This window comes from Helianthus annuus, chromosome 2 (genome assembly GCF_002127325.2).
Source record: "Helianthus annuus cultivar XRQ/B chromosome 2, HanXRQr2.0-SUNRISE, whole genome shotgun sequence".
In the NCBI taxonomy this organism is placed as follows: Eukaryota; Viridiplantae; Streptophyta; class Magnoliopsida; order Asterales; family Asteraceae; genus Helianthus; species Helianthus annuus.
Genome location: NC_035434.2, coordinates 146,898,659 through 146,907,499, shown reverse-complemented (window position 1 = coordinate 146,907,499; position 8,841 = coordinate 146,898,659). Strand labels below are relative to the sequence as shown.

The 8,841-nt window shown below is 32.5% G+C and overlaps 1 long non-coding RNA gene across 1 annotated transcript; it reads left to right on the top strand.

Annotated features, from left to right (window-relative positions):
* The first annotated feature begins 548 nt into the window (after positions 1-548).
* Positions 549-1,365, top strand: LOC110906605. Its single transcript, XR_002573861.2, has 4 exons — positions 549-823; positions 897-1,012; positions 1,138-1,238; positions 1,336-1,365. It is a non-coding gene; the product is annotated as an uncharacterized LOC110906605 (long non-coding RNA).
* The last annotated feature ends 7,476 nt before the right edge of the window (positions 1,366-8,841 follow it).

Below are 8,841 nucleotides of genomic sequence, written 5' to 3'. Positions count from 1 at the left end.
TTTAAGCATGAAGTACAACTCTCTAAAGCACAATACATTTATACCTTTCCAACAATACCCTTTCTACCCTAACCCGCCTCATCCAATCTTTGGGCGGCCAACAAAACCCCAAAATTTCATTTCAAATTTCAAATCCAGAGCCCTTTTTCGTTTTCATTTTCTCTCTCCCTCAAACATCTGGATTTGGATCTGGATTGGATGTGCTATCTCTTCACAATTCACCGCAAGTTATGCCGGAGGTCAAATCTCTAATCTGAAATCTTTCCCTCTCATTTACAATCTAGGTTTTCATTTTCAAATTCTCTACCTAGGTCAAATATCAGATTCTTAGTTTTTGAGTTTCTTGAAGAACCCTAATTGATTTGGTTTTGTTTTCATGGAGATTTGATTTGCTGAAAGATCAAGACCACGACCAGTTACCCCCCTGGTATAGTTTTTTATTTATTTTCGAGTTCATGTATGATGCTTTCGAGTTCATGTTGTTGTCGTTGTTGCTTCCAATGTTTTAATCTTACTATCCAGTTTCGTTTTTTGGCATTTTAGATGATGAAGAAGACGAAGATGACGTTGATGGTGAGTTATGTATCAGAGATTCAGAGCAAGCCCTAACCCTAGATTTCAATAATGTCATCCAAGCAAGGTTCTGCACAATTGTTCTTCTCCATGGTTTTTGTTTACATGAATTTTGAAATTTTACTAAAGTTAGTATGTTATGTCTCTGTTATAATTTGATTTATCAAAAAAAAAAAAAACATCTTGCTGCAAAGGTGGAAAAGTGAAGCCACTAAAGCAACCAAAGGCTGAAATGAAAGAATACAATGAGGTATTGTTCATAACCCTGATGGGTTACTTCTAATATATTTTTTATTTGTATCTATGTTCTCGATTGAAACCAGATCTGTGTCGCGATGGTGGAGCTTTTCAAGGGTGGGGTAGATTGATGAGGTTTCGTAAGTGGAGATTCTGACGATCTAGGGCTTAAACAAGCTTTCTACAGAAATCCAGCAACGACGTGAGAACCAACACCCAAAGAATCGTTTTTTTTATATTTCATGTATTCTTGAGTTCATCATTTTTATCTAGATTTTCCTATGATTTTGATGTTCATAATCATTTATCTATTACATATTTGTACAGGTATGATGTCAAGTTATGAATTAATCATCGATTAGGAAAAAGAAGTAGAACTTCTTATGCCAAACAAGGAATTATACGAGGAAAAAGAGCACTTATCACTGGTGGAACTTTCATTGTGTCCTTGTTAATAATATTTTTATGAATTGTATGTCATATTGTCATGAGTTTTAGTGCTTGACCGCTTACGCCTATGTACAGGGTACATAAAAGTTCTGTTGAACTGTTACTTCTGTTAATGCACTTTAGGTGATAAGTGCATGTCTCCCATTTTGTAGGGTCTTTATTGTACATATGTTGAAAGATAGTCCTAGCTTTATCCTTGGACATTTTGTCCAAGTTTTAGGATAAACTTTTGTCTGAGTTTTGTTTAGGACAAAAGTCAGAGTTTTGCTTTGTGTAGTTTGTTTTGTCCGGGCTTTCTAGTTTGTCTTGAAAGTCCGGGTTTTGCCTTGTATTTATACCTTTATGTGGAATAGACAAGGCGGCGATTCTGTGTGAAATTATGTGCACCTAACCCTAATCATTGTGTGTGTTTTGTCTGGCGGCTACTTTGTCTGAGTGACATCATTCATCTTCCTCATCAAGAATACTCAGTGTATTCTTGATTTCTCTCACAAATCTTTGCATACTAGTGTTTCATCTGCAGTGGTTAATCATCAGGTGGATTCCGCACACCTGTTGGTGGCTTTAGCTGAGTGAGATCTTGGATTAGGAGGCCTAACAAGTGGTATCAGAGCAGTGTGCTCATACTACTGTAGGTGTTTCTTTGTTTGAAGGTTTTTGTGAGAAAAGTTCAAACTTTGATAGGGTTTAGTGAGTGTTTAGTGAGTTTTTGTGTTTTATTCATGATTCTTCATACATCTCTAGTGATTTGATGATGGATTTTGAGTAGTTTGGTGATTTTTAGTGTTGTTCTTCATCTGGGTTTTACAGGGGTTTTGGTTCTTGTTTATTCAGTGTTGAAAGTTGAAAAAGATTCCTGAGTTTGATCTTTGGAAGATTTGTCCGTGGTTTAAATCCTATGTTTGTGTCTTGTAACATTCCCAAAATTTTCATTTATATAAAATATATAAAAACTTATGCTATTAAAATGAGACATCATGAGTAAGTTAACCAATGGAAAAATAAGGTATTTTTGGGCAAACGTAGGAACCGTTTAATAACTAATTTATATTATATTTGAACCTACTCCGTTTTTATGAAACAAGGTTCAAAATGTAGATAAAAATATGCTCGTCCTAATGGCATATTTATTATTTTACAAAACGTCATATTTTAGAAGTTATAAGCGCCAAATAAGTAAACCAGTTAAATTAACTATAATAATAATAATAATAATAATAATAATAATAATAATAATAATAATAATAATAATAATAATAATAATAATAATAATAATAAAACAAGTGCACGTGTGAATGTGATAAGTGGTTAGTCAAAAGTTGTTGAATGTGCTGTACATATTCATTTAATGAAATATGGTATAGGTGTAATGGAGTAGCTTAAAGATCAAGCTAAGAATTGGTATAAATAAGAGACAATACAGAAACTTCAAATTTGCTAAAGTTTCACTCGAGTTCCCCCATTCGAATTATATTCTCAAAATTTTTAAAGTATTATATTTATAATACTCTCAAGCCCTGTCCCGTTTTAAGTATTATAGCCCCTGATCACTGATACCCTGTCCAAGTGACGTAGGGCCCCGTAACGTATATCAAGGCTCTGCCTAAATTCGTTGGGGTTCTGTCTCGTGACGTAGGGATAAAGTGAAATTGGGTCACTATACTTAATGTGAGTGCACTATATATTTTATTAAATAACCCAGGAGTGATACCCAAAATATAACAACCCTCCTAAAACACCCCTGACACCCTACACTTCCTAAAATATACTACATATGTGAAAACCGAGCCCGAAATATAATATAGCATTAAAAATAAATGAAAAACAAGAAATAGTAAGTTGAGGCGGGCCGCGTAGACCCACCCCAACCATTCACGCGGGCCGTATGAAGGTGTAACCGGATTCCTTTGATTTCTTAAGTCCAGGCGGGCCGCGTAAGGCCACACCGTTAGTTTACGCGGGCCGCGAGTGTCCCGATTGGTGGCGCAGCCCGGTGATGACACGTGTCATCATCGTGGCGGGTCTAGAGGGTGAGCCGGACAAGCTAGTCCGTTGACCAGGGTTGACGCGGGCCGCGTAACCCCTGTCCTTTCTTTACGCGGGCCGCGTGGGAACCAGAATCAGCACCTATATAAGCAGGCATCGGGTTTCATAATTCCTCGTTCATTTCTTTTTCTTTCTAAGCGAATTCTGAAGTAGTAGAAGTGATACGCGGGTATTATACCCCCTAATTAGCGAAGCTCTGCCTCGTTGTAAGTATCATAACCCCTGGATACGTATTAGGTACTCTGCCCGATTGATCTAGGGTTCCGTAACGGCTGTCGTGGTTCTGCTCGACGTAGTCGTTGGAATACCGTCTCGGGGAGGGTATTACTAATGTTAAAATGGGTTATTATACTAACGCGTGTGCATTGTTTATTTAATTAGACTATAACCAGGGAATCACAAAGGAAAGCCCTATAATAGCAATGTGAGTTGATCCTTCTTTTTATGTACTCATTTTTGTGAGTAATCTCCTTTTTATTAACTGTTTTTACAAAACCTTAAATACCTTTCCATGCAAATGACAGTTATTGAGTATTTGTGAAGAATACAATTATAGTGGGTATGTTGGGGTTTTGTATACAAAATTGGTTACTGGCGTGGTAACATCCCATAAGTTGAGTATGACCGTACCACTGATGTTAATTGTGATGTCTTGGATACAAATGTAATTGCGGATGTGCCCTCAATACTGCAAATTGGTTTTATTTAAAACTGATTAAACTGGGATTCACTCACCAGTATTTCCTGCTGATAAAATGTTTTAAACACGTGTTTCAGGTAACTTAGTGTGAAGCCAATAAAAGCCAGCTGGAGAGCACTGAAGGCTTGGAAAAGTGGCTATAAAGTTACCTAAAATAAAATAGATGTTTTTATTAAATAAAATAGGATTTATTCCTATGAAAATGCATGTACTGTAAAACTTGGGTTTTACCCATATGGGTTTTACCCATGTGTTTACTATTATAAAATGTGGTGGTTTACTCTGATAAAATATTTCCTAACTACGGTCCTGATGAAAATTTCCGCTGCCAAATTAGACAATACGCGATACCACCGAAACTGGCTCACGGCCGCCCGTTCCTGAGGGATCGGGGGTTGTGACAGAAGGTGGTATCAGAGCTATGCCACTGGTTCAAGCCAAAGAAGTGTTCTGCTGACACTTAAGTTTTAAATTCTGTGTTAGGAAATTAATATAACAATTTATGTGTTATTCTGTGTAGATAAATCTTAATATTTATATTATGATTTTTATGTTTTGAGTTCAGAGTATGAATAACCAGTATGACTAGACGTACCCATAGGCTACCTAGGCAGATGTATTATACTACACTCTTATACAATTAGTAACTTAAGGTACCACCTTGAGTTAGATCATGGGTATAAATTTTAGATATTAAATCTAAAATCATAATTTATGATAAATTTACATAAGAAATTGAATAATATTATGTATCCACCTTAAATAAATAAAAGTATGTTATTTTAAGTTGATTCATAGACTTCATGATCTATACCATGATCTATCCTTATGAATGGTGGTATAGATTATGGCAAATTCCTGAATTGACCTTAAATCCAGAAATCATGTTAATATACAATATTAATTGTATGTAAAATAATATACACGTTGTAGTATAGTATACTTCTAATAAACATACGTTATAATACACCATTAAAAAAATGGGTCTGATAGTTTGTACAATCGGTATAAAAGAGAATTAATAGTTAATATTTTTAAGAAGTAAAAATAAGGGAACATCACTTCAACCAAATCCCTCAGGATACTCAGCAGATACTGAGAAGGGAATTTTTATTCGTAAGGCACAGTCTGAGAAATTATTTACCACTAAAAAGAGAAGTAGGATTACTAGAAAAAAAAAAGATCAAGAGAAAATAAAGAAGTCACAACCAAAGGAAGTAATAATTAATAAGGAAACAAATGCACAAACTCAGGAAATAGGCAATAACCTACCATGGGAAGATAAACAATGGGTAAATCTCCATATGTTTGCCATTACAGAACTAAATATTAACTTATATTAAATAGTTGAACCGCAAAACCAGTACCAGCACCCATGCTACCTATGAGCCAGAAATTTTAAAAGAAATTTTGCCCATTAAATAAACAACCTAGTAAAAGAAAAAGATAGAATAAAACCATACATGAAAGTATATTGAGCATAATACTCCTATAACCTAGATAGACTAAAATAAGTTATGAATGCATAATTCCTAGTATATTTTGAACCCCATTTGTAGTTGCAATAAATATACATATATATATATAAGTCGCAATGTTCGCCGTTTTTAATCAATCTATTTTTATGATGGTACCCAAATATGTATACTAGAAATTTGTTTGTGATAATTAATACCACCTACTCAAATAACATTATAATATACATCAAACTAAGTTAGTTGTTAACAAAGCAGTCATGTTTATGACTCTCTTTTGAAATCAATCATTTACTTTGGTTTAAAAATATATATTGAAATATATGGTATAAAACTTTAAAACTTTATGGTTTTAATAATAGTGTTTCAAAATAATTTATATTCCAATAAATAAAACCGAAGCTATTAAATTAACCGAAAGGATTTTAAGAAGTGATAAAATCTTTAAAAGATTGCTTTAGTGGATCTAGCCAAAGCAAGTTTTGAAACTCAGGTGTACCAATTTCTCACTCTATTTTATCATTTTTGGTTTATAACTAGTTGACCATAAGACTTCATACTTTCATAGTTTTATGAAATAACTGATGTTGGAATTACTTGTAAAAGTTTCTATAAAAATACTTAGTAATAAAATAGATGGTTAAATGAATATGATTGGTATTCATGATTTAATAAAATCATTTAAAATTTTTAGAGATTTGGGTTGGTTAGACTATGTAGAAAGGCCTAACTAAACATTGAAAGCATTTCTACAAATCTCTAATATTAAGATATGTCCAAAATAGGTCTTATGCCTGGAAATAAGATTAACCAGTCATATTAGTGATAGGATTGTGTATCCTAAAGAAAAGTATTCGAGTCACTTGGCTGATATATAATAGCTAAATAATACAATATTGGTAAATGAGTTGAGTTGATAAATTTAATGTTAAACTTACCCTAAGTAGTCTCAAAATTCTCATACTTTAAAAAGATTATAGCAAAGATAAAAGAGAAGAGATTGAATTGTGATTGGTTAAATAATGGGGATGGAAATCCTCATAAAGTAACTGTGGTAATAAAATATCAGTGATGTACCCGTGACACAAATAAAGCTTATAAAGTAGGTTACGTGAATCTATACAAGATCTATTTAGTTAAACACTTGGAAAAATAAGTCTTGAATATATATTTCTTAACATATTTTGAATATAAAATAGACATACATTGATAGTATGGGATGAAGTAAGCTACAGAGGGCAAAATAATCATATATGTTATGTGTTTCAAGTTTATACTATATATATATATATATTAAATTTTATATATATATACCCGCTATATTGTTATAACTAAAGTTTTCAATTACAGAAAGTAATTTATATATAGTACATATATCTCTGGGTAACCCATAAATACCATGTCATGAGTCACATATGTATAATGCCTTTAAATCTTAAAAATATATTATAATGGATTCTTATAAATGAAAAGGTAGGAATGTGATAATTGGAATAAATATATAGATGGTTACTTGAACAGAAATTATTAAGGTAATATAAATAGTAAGCCTGGTATAGTTTAACCCATTAGTTAAAAATGAAATTGTTTTTATGAGTCCAGAAAATTTATAATTGGAGTAAATTATTTCCCTGGACTTTTAATTCCAAAATAGTATATTTGACAAGAAATTTATACTATTATAAAAGGATAAATAAAGTAATGGGAATGAGCTCGATGATTGGTACCATCGATTATATAGTTGTATTGTTAAAGATATTATAAAATAATTTAATATCATACATATATGTGTGTGTATTAGGTAAGTTTAAATATTAAACTAGAGATTTGAAAATTTCGTTTGTTTCCAAATAATAAAATCTCTTGATGGTATACACAATATAATAATCAAATATTTTCTGTAAGATAAACATAAGAGAAATTATCATTGGTGATTCTATTAAAAACATGAAGTCATATAAGAACAAATCCTGAAACGTATTAAGTTTTAAAATACCATCTGTCTCAATAAAATATTCCGTGCATCGGAATCTAATAATATATAAGCATGAATAGAGTTAGCTGTAAGCATACTTATTACATTGAATCTAGCTATAGTATCAATGGAGACAATGATATATTTGAAACTCCATTCTCCAACCAAAAGAAAACCACAACCATGATAATATCTATGCGAAAAGAGTTAAGATTTTGATATTCACTGGTAACAACCAGGACAATATTTAGACTTGAATCTAAGAAAAATGCCTTAATATAAAGCTTTGAGATAAGCCGGTTACTTGCATAGATAAAGTGTGATGGTTATTGGTATCCCGTGAGGATGATGACTAGAACAGTGCTTGTATGATAAATAAGCAATAACACCTGGCCACTGTTATTTCTTGTTTATTGGTACTACTCGGTTTTAGAATATGATCCATCATGAGAATACTAATTTCCTTGTTTCTTGATATAAGTCAAAATAAATGATGCGCTTTTAAAATCATGATTTGAGAGAAATTATATTTAAGGGAAATACAATGATAATTACCTCTCCGGCAAGACTGGTAGACTCTCCAGCTTGTCCGGGTAAGATGAGGGTACCTCTCCGGTGAAACCGGGTGAGATGGGGTATATGTTATGATAATGGAATTCCCTAAATAGTACCATGACTTGATGTCTAACCTGTTTTTGGAAATATGAATCTGTTAAATACACTGACCTGATGAATGGTGTGTATATTACAGTATGTGAAATATATGATTATATAGATATGTATATCTATGAGGAAATCCAAAGACCATATTGATTGACAATTAGGGATAAATCACGAACAGGTGTGTCAATGATAATTCTAGATTAAATTATCAGGAATCTCTCTCGTATACGTCTATAATTCCAATATCAAACATTATTTCGTTTGATCATCTGTCTCGTAGTTCGTGCGACAAGATGAACGACAGGAACTCTATAAGTTGGGATGCCATGAAAAGTATAAGATTTCCCTTTGCCATTATTAACGCATTAAGAAGTCTGTAGCCAAAAGTTGTGCTAAGACACAAAACATCTAAAAACTTATGAAGAGTCGTTTCACCTCTTGAAAAGATAAGAGTAACCACGACTAGATATATTTACAAGAACTCTTTTTCCCCTATAATTCTACTAAGATTTACCATTCGGAACCCTTAAATTTGAAATGACAGGAATACATACCTAACTGATAAATCTTTAGTTGTACCTCTTCAAAGTTATAGAGGTAAATGAAGAATTTAAATCCATTAAAATATCATACAAATTAAAGGTAAGAATTTCTAAGCATAGAGAATAGTTCTGGTCAAAGTAAAGTGGAATTCAAAACAAGGACCAGAATATACCTAGAAA